This window comes from Lycium barbarum, chromosome 4 (assembly GCF_019175385.1).
Source record: "Lycium barbarum isolate Lr01 chromosome 4, ASM1917538v2, whole genome shotgun sequence".
Classification (NCBI taxonomy): domain Eukaryota; kingdom Viridiplantae; phylum Streptophyta; class Magnoliopsida; order Solanales; family Solanaceae; genus Lycium; species Lycium barbarum.
Window position 1 is genome coordinate 60,470,415 of NC_083340.1, and position 22,164 is coordinate 60,492,578.

Consider the following 22,164-nt stretch of genomic DNA (forward strand, 5'->3'; position numbering starts at 1 on the left):
CATAAAAATATTCTCATCCTTGACATCATCGTTGTCACTGTGAAACATATCCATCGTTATTGTCATAAGAGCCTACAAAATCATAAACCTCTGTTTTGGTAGAATACAGACACTTTGGAAAAAAAAACATTTGCGAGTTATCGGGAAGAGAATCATGACTTAGAATCATAAACATCTAACTCTTGAAAACAAGGAAAATATGGAAGCAATTATGAAATCATAGCATCAGAATCATGCCTTGAAAGAAAGGGACGAGCCATAACATACCTGCTCCACGTCCTATTAGCTACGCTTAATTGTCCAAGCTCGTTATCGCTAGTCTACATCCAAGAAGATTTACATAATCATTAGATTCATCGTCACACACACTTGTCTTAGTCTTTCAAATAAATTCACTTATGATCTGCCGAAATTTCGGCAGCATCTCCCCTGTAAATACACCATCCCCGAGAATCTAACTCGGCCCAAATCATCAATCAACAATCCGAGAATTCAACTCGGCCAAACTATCAACGACAATACCAACAATCGTGCCAACAACATCAACAATCAATTAAAGGCGCATTCTAACATTAACAACCTTTGTCATACAATTCAACGACATTTCATTTATATTCAATTCAATTCACGTAAGATTCAAAACGACTCAATCAACATACTAATTCACCCGACACCTTCCAAAGTCAACAAGAACAATAACAACCTATTTCCTTCTTTCAAATTCAATCACCACAACCCAACTTACAATCTCCCAAACAAATGTCTCACTTCCAAGTTCATGAATTATATCAACAACCCATACATTAACAAATTTATTCTTACAAATATAAGAAACCACACTAATGTCACACTAACTTCTTCCATAATCCACAAACAATCACAACTTCATTTCTAACCATTAAATCCTCATTTTACATCATAGAATCTTCCACAACAACAATCAAACCACTAAATAAAATCAATTCATTGTTTCTACACAACACAATCCCATTCGGCTACAACATCAACACACACATATACCATAAATTCCATCCATTTCTACATACTTCAACATACATAAATCATCTATAACACATGTAAAAGAAGATTGAACCTTACCTTCCTTCACTTGTCTTCTTACTTGGCTAGGGTTTGTAAATCACCCAAATAAATGCTTGGCTTGCTCCAACAATCACTCCATGTTGTTAAGGACGTTCCAATTGGTTGGAATACTAGAAGAGAATAATTTTTCTTGGTCAATTTCCATGGCCTCCATTTTTTTTGCCATGGCCGAACACCACTATATTCTTTCTTGAAATTTCTTGAATGGTGAATGATAACTTAGTCTTGTTTTGTCATCACTTTCTATATATATATATTTATCCCCTCCAAATGCAAAGTGAACACATGTCCCCTTCTCCAATTTTCTTGAAGTTTCTTAAAAATAAACAAAGATGATCCTTTGTCTTCTTATGCAAGCTTTGGTCTATATATCTTTATAATTTATAATTAGCCCCCATTTAATAAAATATGGCATGTGCCACACGGCCAACATGGCCCCTCAAAGAACCTTCTCAAATATTTTATGAAATTCCCATTTTGCCCCTGCCCTTCCGCAATATTACCATGAGTCATTTTGTGAATTTCCCTTTTTACCCTTAACCTTTCTCAATATTTTCATACTAATAATATTCATAAATAATATCCCTAACCAACTTGTACATTAAAATAATTTTGGACAATGGTCATGCCCTTCACTTACCACGACTACCTCAAAATATCCGAATGTATAAAATACGGGATATAACATCCTCCCCCCCTTTAGAACATTCGTCCTCGAATGTTCAACTGATCTTATGGGGTCTTGTAGCACTTCGGGGGGTCCCTTTTTATAGTTGTCCTTTTCTTCGAGCCCATTCCTTATCTTTTACCCTATTGTCCTCATAATCGAACTCCTCGGTCTCTACGCGAGTCCTTCCCAGATCATCTGTTCTCTATTATTGTTTCGTCACCACACCTTAACAGAAGCCATATCTTTGTCGCACAACCCTAACTTGATGATCCAATATGGCAATCGGCCGTTCCTTGTCCTCATACTCCTTGACACGAGTATACATGTTTTTGATTTCTTTGTATCGGCACTCTGGTGTGAATTCCTTACAAATATGGTCGAGTATCGCTTCACGTCGATGGTTCATGTGATGTCATAGCATATATTCTCATGCTCCGTATAATTAATGGTTCATGAACTATTTTCTAGTATCCAATGTACTCTCTTATTTCCCTCACAGGCGCTGCGTTCTTTCCTTCTTTCAAAAATTTCAGACCACCAATGGTTGATACTTTCATTATAATTGTCGTTGTCATCAAAATATCCTTTGAGTCTGATATAATATGTTCTCCCGCCCCCCCCCCCCCCCCCTTTTTAAGGGGCTCCTTATACGCCAACCGTCCTTTTTTGAAGTCTTCATTTATACCTTACTCCTCGTCTTCCTTTCCAACTCCGTGCACAACATATCGAACTTCTTACCATAAGTTTTTCTTTCATTTCGCACCTATATCATCATTCTTGTCAACATTCCCATATCTTTCTATCCACTATTAGTCCCTTTCACCTACTTAGCTTACTTACTCGTGATTCCTCTTAACCACGCATTCACGTTGCAGCTGTGCGTCCATATTTTTCGAGCGTCCCGCTACTTTTACTCTTAGCATAGAATCCTTACAACTTTCACTCTCCCTATCCTTGTTCATCGAACCTTTAACTACATTAATATAGCTACACATTTATTCTTTTATAAATCTCTCACCTCACCATCATCGCAAGCCTAAGCATTCTTTCTCCTACTTCACACTCCCCTATCCTAGTCACTATTCCTTTAGCCCCACTTATCGAAATTGGTTCTCGAACCTCATACACTCCTCTCCTGTTTCCTTTTACCACACTCTATCCCTTTTCACATGGCTACTTTGAGTTCTTACCCAAATAGTCTCGTGCTTTGCCGGTAGTTTCTCTCGGGAGCTTCACTCACTAAGGTTTCTTACCTTTCACCTTCTTCGGACATTTGATCTCTTTGTTTTCCATCTACTCACTCTGTTTCTTTTCCAAATATCGTTATACTAGAATTTCCAATCTTAACCTATAGTAAAAATAATAGCAGCTTACCTTGCAACACTTGTACCATTTATTCTTGCTGTCACTCGAACTTCGGTACCCTTGCTTGATTAACGCCTTCTTTACCGTAGCTCCGGTTGCTGGGGCACACACGCCCACCGATACGATCATATGTGGGATATCCTACGCATATATATATATATATATATATGTATGTATAATTGTTACTACCTTGCCCACAAAATGTCTCCAACGCTATTCAAGCCTATCCTAATTCCAAAGCTGTGATGCACTTTCTGTCTCTTCACCAGTCTAGTCTGCCTCGTCCTGCGCGACTTCTTATGGTCTCCAACCATCCCGTATACTCTAGTTTCCCTTAGGCCACTCTAGCTTCTCATTTGTCTCTTATGTCTGGATACATAGAATTTCTTGCATACTTTCCAGGGGGTCACCCATCCTAAAATTGCTCCCACCTTAGCACGCTTAACCTCGAAACTTCGACAGAATCTGGTACCTTAATGCTGATATAATCACGTCCACTTCCTCGCATAACCTTTATTACACGTTCTGGAGCAAGTCAAAGTCTTACATACTCCGAGACATTTTCGTAACACGTCCTTTCTTTTACAATTACTATTTTACCCTTTTCAATTCCCAATGTTCACCTCCCACCTGTATGTATAACTACTTCCTGTCCTGGGCTTCCAGATTCCCGATGGTAGTGATCGCACCTTCATTGCCATGCCAAATCCATAACCTTTCTGAAACAACGCATCTCACTTATTGCCTATTTACAGTATTTCCTTTCCACACTTCTTCCTATTAGGCGTACCCATTCTGGCAGAATCTCCTTTACCATTCCTACTATTCAAAATCTGTACGCAGCAAATATCGACAATACCTCCCAGAACATACGGCTATATGACACATTCCAACCATCCGGTGTTTCCAGTTTCAAGTAATAGAACAAATATATCAAGGCTTACTTCTGTGACTTTCCATATCGCCACCCACCTTCCGTCGTATGTAAGGCTTATATAAGGAATTTCATTTCCTATGACTTGGCTCTATTGCACGATCTAAGACAGAAAGAAGTTCAACAATCCCTAGATGCCCCGCAGCCTCCTATTTATAAATGTGGTCGGCTTCACACCCATAAACAGGACTCTACTGGACACGACTTTGCAGACAACCCCTAGGACAACCTGCTCTGATACCACTTTGTCACACCCCGATCTTACTAGGGTGTGATGGGCACCCGACCCCATATTCGCAGCCGAGCGAACCCGCTGACTCTTATTACATACTTAATCTCTTTATACTATTATATCAATAAGAAATGAAAAACATAGTTAAGCTTTCTGAATCTTTCTTTCGTTGTCCTCAGATCAAACAAAATCTGTGTTCATGTGGAATCTTTAACATAATATATATATAGACACATCAGCTGGTGAAGCCGTTTTCAAGACTGACATACTACACCTATGACTCTGTCTGCAAAGTCTCTAACTTCAACCAAGACATCATAGCATAATACTCTGACCCGGCAACTCTCCAGGGCAAATGGAGCTTGCCGACTCCGCTGGAACATCTCCTACTCATCTGGGTGTACCTGCGTGGCATGAAACGCAGCCCCCGAAGAAAAGGGGGTCAGTACGAACAATGTACTGAGTATGTAAGGCATGAATAGTAACATAGTAAGGGATATAAATATGAATAATAACAGAATGGACATATAGAGCATATCATGGGGTAAAAACGTAACCTGTACATCTGAGTGCCTTTTAGGCGGGTACCATGCATGCTTAGTGCTGCGGAACGTGCAGCCCAATCCATATATATATAGAAAATAGAACATATCATATTGCCGAGGCGTCGGCTGCCGATCCATTTAACCACATATGTCCCGCGTCCGGGATGATATCATGTCATATAATACCAACTAATCAGGTGGATACGCGTATATAACGCTCTGGCCCTCTTTCTCATATACATATGCATGTATCATGTACATATATCAGCGTCTATAGCGCTCTGGTCCTTTTTCCCATATTCCCCATATACAAATACATATATCATATGTATATATCATATAGGCAGCATGCAGCAGAGCCCAAAGAAAGTCATGTATCTATCGGAGTGACGTAAGGTCGGTAACCTCCGATTATATTATGGAATAATCATCCCGACTTTGTCTCACTTTGAAGGAACAATTATTATAAGATGAGACTAGCAACGAATAACAGCGTACATAAACCGGCACCTGAAGGCTCAGAAACAAGTTTCGGGTCAATCCGACTTAGAATAAAGAAGTTATGAGCGTTTGAAGTACATAACCTTCTATGAACGTTTCGGAAGCTATTTTTTTTTTTTTTTTTGGAAAATCAAAGAAATAATCATATCAAGTACCTTTAGACATGAAATCATTCTTATCATAGGCATCATAAAAATATTCTCATCCTTGACATCATCGTTGTCACTGTGAAACATATCCATCGTTATTGTCATAAGAGCTTACAAAATCATAAACCTCTGTTTTGGTAGAATACGGACACTTTGGAAAAAAAACATTTGCGAGTTATCGGGAAGAGAATCATGACTTAGAATCATAAACATCTAACTCTTGAAAACAAGGAAAATATGGAAGCAATTATGAAATCATAGCATCGGAATCATGCCTTGAAAGAAAGGGACGAGCCATAACATACCTGCTCCACGTCCTATTAGCTACGCTTAATTGTCCAAGCTCGTTATCGCTAGTCTACATCCAAGAAGATTTACATAATCATTAGATTCATCGTCACACACACTTGTCTTAGTCTTTCAAATAAATTCACATATGATCTGCCGAAATTTCGGCAGCATCTCCCCTGTAAATACACCATCCCCAAGAATCTAACTCGGCCCAAATAATCGATCAACAATCCGAGAATTCAACTCGGCCAAACTATCGACGACAATACCAGCAATCGTGCCAACAACATCAACAATCAATTCAAGGCGCATTCTAACATTAACAACCTTTGTCATACAATTCAACGACATTTCATTTATATTCAATTCAATTCACGTAACATTCAAAACGACTCAATCAACATACTACTTCACCCGACACCTTCCAAATTCAACAAGAACAATAACAACCTATTTCCTTCTTTCAATTCAATCACCACAACCCAACTTACAATCTCCCAAACAAATGTCTCACTTCCAAGTTCATGAATTATATCAACAACCCATACATTAACAAATTTATTCTCACAAATATAAGAAACCACACTAATGTCACACTAACTTCTTCCATAATCCACAAATAATCACAACTTCATTTCTAACCATTAGATCCTCATTTTACATCATAGAATCTTCCACAACAACAATCAAACCACTAAATAAAATCAATTCATTGTTTCTACACAACACAATCCCATTCGGCTACAACATCAACACACACATATACCATAAATTCCATCCATTTCTACATACTTCAACATACATAAATCATCTATAACACATGTAAAAGAAGATTGAACCTTACCTTCCTTCACTTGTCTTCTTACTTGGCTAGGGTTTGTAAATCACCCAAATAAATGCTTGGCTTGCTCCAACAATCACTCCATGTTGTTAAGGACGTTCCAATTGGTTGGAATACTAGAAGAGAATAATTTTTCTTGGTCAATTTCCATGGCCTCCATTTTTTTTTGCCATGGCCGAACACCACTATATTCTTTCTTGAAATTTCTTGAATGGTGAATGATAACTTAGTCTTGTTTTGTCATCACTTTCTATATATATATATTTATCCCCTCCAAATGCAAAGTGAACACATGTCCCCTTCTCCAATTTTCTTGAAGTTTCTTAAAAATAAACAAAGATGATCCTTTGTCTTCTTATGCAAGCTTTGGTCTATATATCTTTATAATTTATAATTAGCCCCCGTTTAATAAAATATGGCATGTGCCACACGGCCAACATGGCCCCTCAAAGAACCTTCTCAAATATTTTATGAAATTCCCCTTTTTCCCCTGCCCTTCCGCAATATTATCATGAGCCATTTTGTGAATTTTCCTTTTTACCCTTAACCTTTCTCAATATTTTCATACTAATAATATTCATAAATAATATCCATAACCAACTTGTACATTAAAATAATTTTGGACAATGGTCTTGCCCTTCACTTACCACGACTACCTCGAAATATCCGAATGTATAAAATACGAGATATAACACAGTCTATGGGTCAAGTCTATCTCCCTGTCCACCTACGGGCATGACGCAGCGTCTACAAACAAAAGGACATCAGTACGGATAATTTACTGAGTATGTAAGGCATAATCAATAATATAATAGAAACATGAGCGATAACATAAGAAAGAAGAGTCATGGGATGATAGAGCCATTTATACCTCTAGCAAAGTTCATCATATTTACTTACCCTTTTTCTAATGGGAACCTTCCATTTCATCCATTTATACATATAGTAGTATCATACCCGACCATAGAGGTTCGGTGTCTCATATACCCAACCATGACAAGGCTCAGTTTATACATACCTGGCACTACCAACGCTCAGTGTCATCCGTACCCAACTGCAGTGGTGTGCATGCGATAGATATCATACCCGGCTATATAAGCTCGGTGTTCTTAGTAGCCATACTTTAATATATAAATATATATACATAGGAGTACATATATGTCCTCGACATCATCATCATTTTCATTATATCCTTCCTTAGAGGATCAACTATCATAGGATGGGACCAATGGTATCGTGAGAATATCAAGATCATGAGCATTAGTGATTCTAGGAATGAAATCATCATGGAAGATACTATGGATTTCACATGAAGGTATACATCAATGGGATCATGCCTTAAGAAAGAAAGGTTAGCCTTACATACCTTTATGTCTTCTTAACTACTTAACGTTCACCTCCAAAGCCCGATAAATCTACATTTAAGAGGGTTCATACCAAGGTTAGGCTTCAAAGGCACCCTTAAGTTCAAACGAGTATAATCCATAAGCTAGCGAAAATTAGGCAGCATTTCCCCTATTTCATCTACTTCTACCAAATTCCAAAACAAAAATTCCAAAACAACTCCCAATCAACAATGACATTATCAACAATACCATAATCAAGATGTTATATCCCGTGTTTTCACACCTTTGGAAAATTGGAAATAATTTGGACTTGTATGAAATAAGGTCATAATTGAATTTATGTAACCCTTGGGTTGTTATGAAAAGAATATTAATATGGAAGTGTCGAGGAACGCTAAGGGCAAATTTGGGATTTCGAAAATTAGTTTCGGGAATTACAAAACCGGAATTATAATCCATTGGGCCCAAATAATTGAAAGAAAAATTTGGGCCCAACTCATAAGGGGTGGCCGGCCAACATACTTGGCCCAAACCCAAGTCACATGGCAACCATGTGACAATTTAATTAAGGGGCTATACGATACATTGAAAGTTCAAGAAAAATTTAGAAGACAAGAAAAACAAAACAAGAGAGGAGAAAGAGAAGAGGGTTTCGGCTTTGGAGTGCAAAAATAAGCCTCAAAAATCTTGCTTCAAAAATTCATATTTTGTGGTTTTCCTACTAATTTGGGTAGCCTCTTCAACTTGGTGTAGTTGTCTTGGAGGAAGAAGCACTTGGTTCCTCAATTTGATCACTAGTTCAAGTAAAGAAGACTAGAGAAAAAGGTAAGGATTCATTCCTTTTTATTGTGTTATGAAGTTTTGTTTGTGTTGTAGTATGTGAGAATGAGTTGTTTGTACGGAAAAATAGAAGTTTACCGAGTGGATATGTATATAGGCATGTGGCCGTGTATATATATGTATGTGTATAATTGTAAGGTGTTGAATTTATATCATATTCTAGTTGTGGATGGGATGAAATACATCTTGGAAATGAAAATTGAATGAATTGGATAGTAGTTGGTAGTGGGGTGTTTGGCCGTGTGGTATGGGGTGTGTGGAATGGAAATGGATTAAGTTCGTCTAGTGTGTTAATTGTGTTATTGTGATTCTTGCAATGTAAATGAAAGTAAAACGATATGAGTTTGCTTTGAAATGGAATGTAGAAAACTTATGTCGTTTAAGTATGATTTTGCGACATTATGAAAATGAAGTTATTAGGTTGCAAATTATGACGGGTATTGATGAATTTGGAAGATGGAATCATGTTATGAATACGTAAGTCAAAGATTAGAAGTTTCGAATGCGTTATGACTTTGGCGGAAAGTTTGTATATTATGTACATCTTATGAATATCTTGTGGAAAACGATATGAAATGCTTTTAAACTATGTTGTGATAATCTAGATTGATAATGAATGTGAAATTGTTGAGAATAGTTTGAAAGTTAAGGTTAAAGTAAAGGTTATGACATTATGTCGGCAAGTAGAACTAGTGTTGCCATATTGTGTTTCTAATGTTGTTGTTGATGTTGATGTTGTTTCTTGGGTTGTTGTTGATGATTGTGAGCCGAGTTAAGTGCTCGGGGGTGCTATATGTATAGGGGAAGTGCTGCCGAAATTTCGGTGGACAAATAAGAGTTGAATTGAATTTGTAGCATCTATAACTTACAATTGGCAAACTTGACCATTTGCAGATCTTTGACGAAACGGGAAGTGAGTTTAGAAAGGCGTAAGGAGCTTGAAAGGTATGTAAAGCTACCCGATCCTTCTTTTGGCATGTCTAAGTGTTTTAGGATCGGATTCGGGCCTCAAAAGACCTTCTTGGCCATTGGAATCCGCAAGAGAAAATCTCAGTTTTTCCTTCAGTAGAATTGAACCATTTTGATATGCTTTTCCTGAAAGTATGTAGACTTTCTCTAAACTCCTTGAAAAGCTATAGAATGTCCGTAGAACCTTTATAGGTGACCCCATAAGCTTAAAGGGCGTAATTTGAGCCCACCGCCTTTCTTGTTCCGAGGTGGGCCCGCTATTCCCGGTTTTGCCCTTAATGTACTAAAGTCCCCTTTTTGAACGATTTTTGAAAGAAACGTTTCGACTACCCTTCTAATTACCTAACTAATATGGTTTTAAATATTCCATTAAGTCTGATAAATTGTTTTGATACTCGAAACTCATTTACTATGATTCCTTCCGACTTCATCGGATCGGTTTGTCTTTGATATGCCTCATCGAGTCTATGGAAACATTTATGATATTTTACTTGCATTAGTTTCTCACGACTCTATTCGTGGATGCCCCAATGTTTCCCACACTGAGCCCGGGCCAGGATATGTTGTCAACCGAAATCCCCTGCATTGTTCGCCGTGCCTCGATGTGAGGGGGCAGGTATATACGTACATGGGTTTGTGGAGTATGTTGTGCCATGTACGCTTGTTCTGATATGATTTACTATGGCCATCTGATATGACATATTATGTTACGGGGTTATGCCCCTATTCTGATTCTTCTGTGTTGTGGCACCAGCGTCGGGAGGGTGGCCACGTTCTGTCTGCCGAGTCCCTTGGCAGGGGCCGGATTTGATATGACATATGTTCTGTACACACTCTGCATGTTTTGGAAATATGTATCTGATACTTTGGATTTTCCGGTTACTTTCTGTATGTTCTGCACCAGTTATGATTTTGTTTCTGCAGCTCAGGCTTTACATATTCAGTACATATTTCGTACTGACCCCCTTTCTTCGGGGGCTGCGTTTTCATGCCGCGCAGGTACCGACGACAGGTTTGCTGACCCGTCTGCTTAGGATCTCATTCTGCTATTTTTGGAGCGGTCTTTTATCCAGAGCCATCTTTTGGTATAGTCTGTCACTTCTATATATGTATATTCTCGTTCATGGGTACGGCGGGGCCCTGTCCCGTCATATGATTCTGTCGGTCTGTTTAGAGGTCTGTGGACATGTTTGTGGGTTGGGATCTTTCTGTACAGATATGTGTATGTGTTGTGTTTGGGCGATCCCCTTCGCCGCGGCGGCCGGTCCGCATATATTTAGATGTTGCTTTGTTGGCCCTGTGAGGCCTTTGTTGGTATTTTCTGCGTGCAGGGTATTTGGGATAGTCCGTAAAACAAAGGAAACTCTGCCGAAATTTTTCTAAAAATTAGCTAAATTTGAAATAAAGCCTTGTCGGCTTCTGCCATATAGTAGAATGCGTTTGAGTGCCCAGATCGGGCACTAGTCATGGCCTACGGGGTTGGGTCGTGACAAAAGTGGTATCAGAGCGGTTCGTCCTCGGAATGTCTACAGACCGTGTCTAGTAGAGTCTTGTCTATCGGTGTGTTGTGCACCACACCTATAAACAGGAGGCTACAGGGCATTTAGGATACTACCCTTCTTTCTGTCTTAGATCGTGCGATAGAGATGTGTTATCAGGATGATTCCTCCCTAACGAATTGTTACATTTGCAGTTATGCCTCCAAAAAAGGCGACAGCGGCCCAAAAGGCCAAGGCAGCAGCTATGGGAGAGACTAGTCGGGCCCAGAGGGTTACCAGGGCCCATGCTGATATTGCTCCTGATATTTTGCCCCCGGCAGAGGGCTCTTCCACACCGCCACACGTAGAGGAGATTGGAGCAGCAGCAGCTGCAGGTCGAGGGGCGGCTCCACCGCCAGCTCCCGAGATTCCAGTACCTGAGCCTCCAGCTCCACGGCCAGGGACTGAGGATCAGACTATGAGAGAGGCAGTCCAGCTATTGACTAGACTTGTGGCAGGACAGGTTCAGGGGCACGGACTGGGAGGTGACCGGGCTTACAGGCGTGACAGTTCGAGAGCCCGTGAGTTCTTGACTTGTGGCCCTCCAGAGTTCTTCGGGACAAAGCCCGAGGAGGATCCCGAGGAGTTCATCAGGAAGATGCGGCGCACCTTACAGTTTATTAATGCTTCCGAGACAGGGTCAGTTGCATTGGCTTCGTACCGGTTATATGATGTAGCGGCAAATTGGTATGAGTCATGGGAGTTATCCAGAGGCGACAGCGCTCCCCCAGCAGTTTGGGATGATTTTTCTCAGGCTTTTCTTAGCCACTTTCTGCCTCCGGAGTTACGGCGGGCCAAGGCTGACAGATTCTTATTGCTGAGGCAGAGGGGTCGCAGTGTTCGAGAGTATAGTATGGAGTTCGACTCATTGGCCCGATACGCACCTGCTGTGGTAGCTACTATGGCTGACAGGATGCACAGGTACATTATGGGGCTGGACCGTTACTTTGTCGACAGCTGTTTGGTATTGGCTGCTCAGCCCGGCATGGATATTGCCCGGATTCAGGCCCACGCCCAGGGCATGGAGGACCGGCATAGGGAGCATCAGCCTGATAGGAGCCAGGATCGGAGACAGCCCAAGAGGGCTAGATCATCTGGGTATTCTGGAGATTCTCGGGGCAGGCAGCCTCAGCAGCCGCAGCAGCCTAGCAGACTTCTATCCCAGCCGGCACAGAGCGCACCTCCACAGCCTACAGGTCGCAGATTTGATAGCCCAGGTTATTCAGGAGCAGGTCAGAGCTCCAGGGCTTCAGGTTCGCGGACAGACAGGGGTTCTGGTCAGACGAGGCCACCTAGGCCTCAGTTGTCACGACCCAACCCCGTGGGCCGCGACTGGTACCCTAACTGGGTACCCGTACATACCTACCTGACCGAATTTCGTACCATACATATTTTTTTTTAAAAACAGATGTTACAGAAGTACGCCGATACCGATACGGCACGCGCGCAAACATATATATGTATATACCTGAACATGCAGACATTTACAGATAAGCCGATAAGGCTAACATACAGACGAAACCCGTAACCCACACATCTATCTACAGGCCTCTACAGACATACAGAATCATATGACGGGATAGGGCCCCGCCGTACCCAGAACTTCCATACATACAGAACATACGGAAAACAGAAGATATATATACCGAAGTACATGCTCCGAAGCAAAAGGAGCTCTTCAAGATAGAAGAACCTGTGCCCTAGACTGGCGGCGTGTCACCGAGTGCGCCTGTACCTGCGGGCATGTAACGCAGCCCCCGAAGAACGGGGGTCAATACGAAAATGTACCGAGTATGTAAAGCAGAAACATAACAGATACAATCATAGTCCGAACCGGAGTCACAGAAATATAACGGACAAAACGATACATCAGACGGACGGACAGAGTCATGATCTAGACCGACATACAGAATCGTGGTCCACGCAGATAAACAGAATCATGGTTCGGACGAACCGACAGAATCATAATCTGGACAGACGAGCAGAATCAGAATCCATACGGACATACGGAATCAGAATCCATGCGGACATATAGAATCAGAAGCCATACGGACATACAGACATAGTCGTAATTCAGACGGACAGACAGAATTATGCATGCAGAGTAGTGCAGAGTCATACTGAACCATACAGAATCATACAGAATCATACAGAGGAATGTGCTTATATAAATATTGATGGCACATGCATACAGACATACAGATTTCGGCCCTGTCTGGGGGCGCGGTAACAGAACCTGGCCCTCTTAGTACGGGATGCGGTGGACAGACAGAATCAGATCAGATCATATGCCATCCTGGCCGCCATCCCCATACACAAATCATAATGTCATACAGACATACAGATCCCGGCCCGTACGCCGAGGGACGCGGTGAACAATGCAGAGAAATATGCACGATAACAGAACCTGGCCCGGGACGCAGTGAAGGAATTCATTGAGACAGCCACGAACAGATCCATGGGAAACCACATACATACAGACTCACATACGGACTCAATCATACTAAAGGGTGCCAACCGGCAAGTCAGAATCAGAGTATACGGATAGTATGCATAGTACGCGCCTATATCCTATTTGGGAAGGCACGACAGATTATTATCTGAATCAGATTCTCAGATGTTCAGAAATCATTTTGTAAGAATTTCATAAAAATAGTTGTATCATGATCAAAATAATAGTTCAGATGGTTTCTGAGAAAATCGGACAAAACGGAAGTATTTAAAGTATTACAGAAGATATCGGGCCTTGCGGGCCCGCCTCGGACCAACTCGAGGCAACATATGTAAATTATCGCTAATAGACCTTATGAGGTCATCCATAATCGTTTGGAAGTGTTCCGACTCCGTTTAGGGAAGTTTTGTACAAAAATTCACTTTAAAGGCAATTTGTAAGAAAATAGCTTCAGTTGAATTGAAGGAATTGGAGCGGTTTTCCGTCTCGAATTCCGGGGAACGGAGTCGTACTTAAGGCTCGCGGCCGAGCCTATCACATCCAGAACATGCTTAGGAACAAAGGGAAGTGCTTCACATACCTCGATAGCGCCTTACGCTCGCTTGGCGTCGACTTCAATTTCGTCCAAAATCTAGAAATGGTCAAGTTTACCATTTGTTAGTTTCAAACTCTTCAATAATCCAACTTAACACTGACTTGCCTACCGAAATTTCGGCAGCATTTCCTCTGTATATAAGACATCCCCGAGACTTAGCTCGGCTCAATTCATCATCACAACAACCCAGAAATAGCATTAATAACAACAATATGCATTAAACATACGATATGGCATCACTAGCCATCCTTTCGACATAACGAAACATTTTGCGTTTCAACCTTACATTTCCAACCCAAACTTATTATTCTCATATTCATCATCCATCAAAATCATTACAACATACGTCGGAAGCATCCATACCATTTTCACACAATATTCATAAGGTATGCAAACATTCAAACTTTCCATTAAGCCACTACTTTTCCAATTTTTCCTAACCTTCATTATACATTTCCATCTTCCAAATTCATCCACAATAATCATAATTTGCCTCTTGATACTTTCATTTCCATTTTTACATAAACCATAACAAAGTTGTATGTTTTCCTACAACAACTTAATAACCATTAAGTTCCTTCACTCTCCTCACATAATCCATGATTAAAACAACCAAAATATTAATTCAAATCAGTCCATCAATTTCAATTAAAACAGCCCCTCACCCATAAATTTCAACAAAACAACAAACGAGTTTATAATGCTGTTTTCTCCGTTCTAATTCGTTAAAACTCTAAATAAACACTTTAATAACATAAAAGGAATTTTATAAATACCTTATCAGAAGCTCCACCACGAAAATTTCATCCCCCAAGACCAATATGTATCTCAAATTGAAGGCAACGCAACGTACAACGTTTTTCTCTTCATGAGCTTCGGGATTCGGAGCTCGGATTTTGATCAAAATGGCTTCCTTAGCCTTGAAGTTTTCTCTCTCTCTCTCTAATGTTCTTGGAAGATCTTATCTGAAAATGATCAGCCCTAAAGTGAATTTGCCATATATATTAACGTTAATGGGCCTCATGGGCCCAAACATTAGTGTTTGGGTCGGGTCCAAACTTGCTGCCCTGCTAGCCCAAATTGCATCGTCCATATTTCCTTATCCAAATATCATTTTGACGAGAGGTTTGTTGCGTTGGAAACTAGACTCGATGAACTTAATTTTAGGATTTTGAAACACCTTAAAACTCCTCATATACTAGGAGATATGCCTCCAACAATATGGGCTAAAAATCTGGTCCGAGGTTTTTCTGAAGTTGTTCGGATTCATTTCGTTCAGATTCGTTTAACTTCTAATCCTCTTCCGACCCTCGTGTAACGTCTTATACATGCATATACATAGTCATATACATACATAACAATCCATACACATCTCGAAGGGTCCGGAGAATCACAATAACCTTAAACGTAACTGGAGAACTTACGAAGCTTCGACGAAACTCCAATCGCAAAAATATATTCATATCTTTTATCCATCTTCTATAACATTACTAATAATCTCAAATACTTTAAAAGGGCACTCACATTACCTCATATACGCTCATAACGCGATTTCAAATCCTTTAGGTTACGATGTCACCTCGGGATACTTAAGGCAACCATACATATATAACGATATTCTTACTAACTCGATTAACTTTCCTTGAACTTTCTTAACTCATTTTTTTCTTGTCTTAATTAAAATAGCACTGACTTTTACGGGGTGTAACATCAGTGTTCTTATTGTGGCAGATACCATCCTGGGGAGTGCTACAGAGCCACCGGTGCATGTTTTTCTTATGGCCGTCAGGGCCATTCTGTGAGAGATTGCCCGTATAAGGGTAGTTCGGGTGGTGCAGCGCAGCCTACCGGATCAGCCGCCGGGTATTCATCTTCATCAGTGGCTATGCGCCCTACGGGGCCAGGTACTTCAGCACCAGCGGGTCGCGGCAGAGGCCGTGGTGGAGCTTCTTGTACTAGCGGTCCTTCGAACCGCATTTATGCTCTGTCCAGCCGCCAGGATCAGGAGGCATCGCCTAATGTCGTTACAGGTACATTATTGGTTTTCTCTCGGTCTGTGTATGCATTGATTGATCCAGGTTCGACCTTGTCATATATTTCGCCTCTGGTTGCTAATAAAATTGGTATAACGTCTGAACCTATAGAGCCGTTTGAGGTAGCCACACCGATTGGGGACTTTATTGTAGCGAAACAGGTGTATAAAGACTGTTCTGTAATTATATGCGGCCGAGACACTAAGGCAGATCTGGTGGAGTTAGATATGATCGAGTTCGATGTCATTATGGGAATGGACTGGCTAGCCTCCTGTTATGATAATGTTGATTGCCAAAATAAGGTAGTTCGTTTCCAGTTTCCTGGGGAGCCAGTTATAGAATGGGCCGGTAATACAGCATCGCCGAAAGGTAAGTTTATTTCATACCTTAAGGCAAAGAAAATGATCAGAAAGAGTTATTTTTATCATCTGGTTTGGGTACAAGACTTGACAGCAGAAACGCCTACTCTTCAGTCAGTTCCCGTGGTTAATGAATTTCCAGATGTGTTCCCAGAAGAGCTTCCAGGCCTTCCTCCAGAGCGGGAGATAGATTTTACTATTGATTTGCTTCCAGATACTCAGCCGATATCTATTCCCCCGTACAGAATGGCACCGGCAGAATTGAAAGAACTGAAAGAGCAGTTGAAGGATCTGTTAGAAAAAGGCTTCATTAGACCCAGCACTTCGCCTTGGGGAGCCCCGGTATTATTTGTGCGTAAGAAAGACGGGTCGTTGCGTATGTGTATCGATTATCGACAGCTGAATAAGGTAATCATAAAGAATAAATACCCCCTCCCCAGAATTGACGATTTGTTTGATCAGTTGCAGGGCGCCAAGTACTTTTCGAAGATAGATCTTCGGTCTGGCTATCATCAGGTACGGGTAAGGGAGGCCGATATTCCTAAGACAGCATTCTGGACCAGATATGGGCATTATGAATTCAGAGTTATGTCTTTTGGGCTGACTAATGCTCCTGCGGTATTCATGGATCTAATGAACCGGGTATTCAGGCCATTCTTGGATATGTTCGTAATTGTATTTATCGATGACATTCTGGTCTATTCTCGGTCCGAGGCAGAGCACGCAGATCATCTGAGAGCGGTATTGGGTGTACTTCGGCATCAGGAATTATATGCAAAATTTTCTAAATGTGAATTCTGGCTGGCTTCAGTGGCATTTCTGGGCCATATTATTGCAGCTGATGGTGTCCGGGTGGATACACAGAAGATTGATGCCGTGAAAAATTGGCCCAGACCCACGACGCCCACAGAGGTACGTAGTTTCCTGGGGTTAGCAGGCTATTACAGAAGGTTTGTGGAAAAATTTGCTTCGATTTCAGCACCTTTGACAAGGCTAACTCAGAAGGGAGCCAAGTTCCAATGGACTGATGCTTGTGAACGAAGCTTCCAGTTGCTGAAAGAGAAGCTGACCACAGCCCCAGTTCTGACTCTTCCAGAGGGACCCGATGGATATGTTATTTATTGCGACACTTCTGGCGTGGGATTGGGCTGTGTATTCATGCAGCACGGCAGAGTTATAGCTTATGCTTCTCGGCAATTGAAAAAGCATGAAAAGAATTACCCTACTTACGATCTGGAGCTTGCGGCAGTGATCCATGCCCTGAAGATATGGAGACATTATTTATATGGCGTTCATGTTGATATCTATACAGATCATAAGAGTCTCCAATATATTTTCAGGCAGAAAGAGCTTAATTTGCGGCAGCGGAGGTGGCTGGAGCTCCTGAAAGACTATGATGTGGATATTCTGTATCATCCGGGCAAGGCTAATGTTGTTGCAGATGCGCTTAGCCGGAAATCTATGGGCAGCCTGGTAGATTTACAGCCAGACAGGAGAGAGATAGTACGTGACATTCATCAGTTGGATAATCTTGGGGTTCGTCTGGCCGATTCTGGAGGTACACAGATTTCTGTCTGAGGGGTTTCTGAATCATCTATTAAGGAAGATATCAAACGGCATCAATATGAAGATCCTGTTTTGGCACAATACAGAGACACAGCCTATGATAAGGAGAAGACTCCGTTCGAGTTCACTCCGGACGGGACTTTATTATTCAGGGGCAGGTTGTGTGTACCTGACATTGCAGGTCTTCGGCAGCAGGTTATGAGCGAGGCACACTATGCTCGCTATTCGGTCCATCCTGGGTCTACGAAGATGTACCATGATCTCCGATGCTTATACTGGTGGGATGGCATGAAACGGGACATCGCAGAGTTCGTCGCCCAGTGTCCCAATTGTCAGCAGGTCAAGATTGAACACCAGAAGCCGGGTGGACTGTTGCAGGAAATGGAAATTCTGACGTGGAAGTGGGAGATCATTAATATGGACTTCATTACAGGGTTGCCTCGCACTCCACGGAAGTATGATTCCATCTGGGTTATTGTTGATAGGCTGACAAAATCAGCCCATTTTCTCCCCGTCAGGACTACTTATTCCGCCGAGGATTATGCCAGGCTTTATATTAAAGAAATAGTGAAGCTTCATGGAGTTCCTATATCTATTATCACTAACAGAGGTGCTCAGTTCACGGCGAACTTCTGGAGATCTTTTCAGGAAGGATTAGGGACTCAGCTGAGCCTGAGCACAACTTTCCATCCTCAGAGTGACGGACAGGCTGAGCGCACTATCCAGACGCTTGAAGATATGTTGCGAGCCTGTGTTATTGATTTCAGAGGTAGCTGGGAGGATCACTTGCCATTGATTGAATTTTCTTATAATAACAGCTACCATTCCAGCATCCAGATGGCTCCGTACGAGGCTTTATATGGTAGGAAATTCAGGTCACCTATTGGCTGGTTTGATATTGGCGAGACAGAATTAATCGGCCCAGATATGGTCCAGCAGGCAGTTGATAAGGTGAAACTTATCCGAGAGCGATTATTGGCAGCCCAGAGTCGACAGAAATCATACGCTGATAAACGGCGTCGTCCTTTGGAATTCCAGGTTGGTGATTGGGTATTTCTGAAGGTATCGCCTATGAAAGCCGTAATGCGGTTCGGCAGAAAGGGCAAGCTTAGTCCGCGTTATATTGGGCCTTATCTGATTGTGCGGAAAATTGGAAATATCGCATATGAGTTAGATCTGCCATCTGATTTGGAAGCGGTACATCCGGTATTCCATGTGTCTATGCTCCGCAAATGCATTGGTGATCCCTCCAGAATATTTCTTGCGGATGATATTCAGGTGACGGAGCAGTTATCTTATGAGGAGCAGCCCGTAGCTATTTTGGACCGTCAGGTACGGAGGCTCCGTAATAAGGATGTAGCCTCTGTTAAGGTACTGTGGTGGAACGAGAATAGGGAGGAAATGACCTGGGAGTCCGAGGAAGAAATGAAGAAGAAATATCCTCATCTGTTCCCTATGCCCACAGGTAACCTTGAATCCCTACTTAATTTCATTTCAATGCCAATCGTATGTCATATGTGTTGTTTGTAACCATGAACTCCCCCAAAGTGTTTTCAAACCCTATAAGATTAATTTTACATTCGAGGACGAATGTTCTAAAGGAGGGGAGGATGTTATATCCCGTGTTTTCACACCTTTGGAAAATTGGAAATAATTTGGACTTGTATGAAATAAGGTCATAATTGAATTTATGTAACCCTTGGGTTGTTATGAAAAGAATATTAATATGGAAGTGTCGAGGAACGCTAAGGGCAAATTTGGGATTTCGAAAATTAGTTTCGGGAATTACAAAACGGGAATTATAATCCATTGGGCCCAAATAATTGAAAGAAAAATTTGGGCCCAACTCATAAGGGGTGGCCGACCAACATACTTGGCCCAAACCCAAGTCACATGGCAACCATGTGACAATTTAATTAAGGGGCTATAAGATACATTGAAAGTTCAAGAAAAATTTAGAAGACAAGAAAAACAAAGCAAGAGAGGAGAAAGAGAAGAGGGTTTCGGCTTTGGAGTGCAAAAATGAGCCTAAAAAATCTTGCTTCAAAAATTCATATTTTGTGGTTTTCCTACTAATTTGGGTAGCCTCTTCAACTTGGTGTAGTTGTCTTGGAGGAAGAAGCACTTGGTTCCTCAATTTGATCACTAGTTCAAGTAAAGAAGACTAGAGAAAAAGGTAAGGATTCATTCGTTTTTATTGTGTTATGAAGTTTTGTTTGTGTTGTAGTATGTGAGAATGAGTTGTTTGTACGGAAAAATAGAAGTTTACCGAGTGGATATGTATATAGGCATGTGGCCGTGTATATATATGTATGTGTATAATTGTAAGGTGTTGAATTTATATCATATTCTAGTTGTGGATGGGATGAAATACATCTTGGAAATGAAAATTGAATGAATTGGATAGTAGTTGGTAGTGGGGTGTTTGGCCGTGTGGTATGGGGTGTGTGGAATGGAAATGGATTAAGTTCGTCTAGTGTGTTAATTGTGTTATTGTGATTCTTGCAATGTAAATGAAAGTAAAACGATATGAGTTTGCTTTGAAATGGAATGTAGAAAACTTATGTCGTTTAAGTATGATTTTGCGACATTATGAAAATGAAGTTATTAGGTTGCAAATTATGACGGGTATTGATGAATTTGGAAGATGGAATCATGTTATGAATACGTAAGTCAAAGATTAGAAGTTTCGAATGCGTTATGACTTTGGCGGAAAGTTTGTATATTATGTACATCGTATGAATATCTTGTGGAAAACGATATGAAATGCTTTTAAACTATGTTGTGATAATCTAGATTGATAATGAATGTGAAATTGTTGAGAATAGTTTGAAAGTTAAGGTTAAAGTAAAGGTTATGACATTATGTCGGCAAGTAGAACTAGTGTTGCCATATTGTGTTTCTAATGTTGTTGTTGATGTTGATGTTGTTGCTTGGGTTGTTGTTGATGATTGTGAGCCGAGTTAAGTTCTCGGGGGTGCTATATGTATAGGGGAAGTGCTGCCGAAATTTCGGTGGACAAATAAGAGTTGAATTGAATTTGTAGCATCTATAACTTACAATTGGCAAACTTGACCATTTGCAGATCTTTGACGAAACGGGAAGTGAGTTTAGAAAGGCGTAAGGAGCTTGAAAGGTATGTAAAGCTACCCCGATCCTTCTTTTGGCATGTCTAAGTGTTTTAGGATCGGATTCGGGCCTCAAAAGACCTTCTTGGCCATTGGAATCCGCAAGAGAAAATCTCAGTTTTTCCTTCAGTAGAATTGAACCATTTTGATATGCTTTTCCTGAAAGTATGTAGACTTTCTCTAAACTCCTTGAAAAGCTATAGAATGTCCGTAGAACCTTTATAGGTGACCCCATAAGCTTAAAGGGCGTAATTTGAGCCCACCACCTTGCTTGTTCCGAGGTGGGCCCGCTATTCCCGGTTTTGCCCTTAATGTACTAAAGTCCCCTTTTTGAACGATTTTTGAAAGAAACGTTTCGACTACCCTTCTAATTACCTAACTAATATGGTTTTAAATATTCCATTAAGTCTGATAAATTGTTTTGATACTCGAAACTCATTTACTATGATTCCTTCCGACTTCATCGGATCGGTTTGTCTTTGATATGCCTCATCGAGTCTATGGAAACATTTATGATATTTTACTTGCATTAGTTTCTCACGACTCTATTCGTGGATGCCCCAATGTTTCCCACACTGAGCCCGGGCCAGGATATGTTGTCAAGCGAAATCCCCTGCATTGTTCGCCGTGCCTCGATGTGAGGGGGCAGGTATATACGTACATGGGTTTGTGGAGTATGCTGTGCCATGTACGCTTGTTCTGATATGAT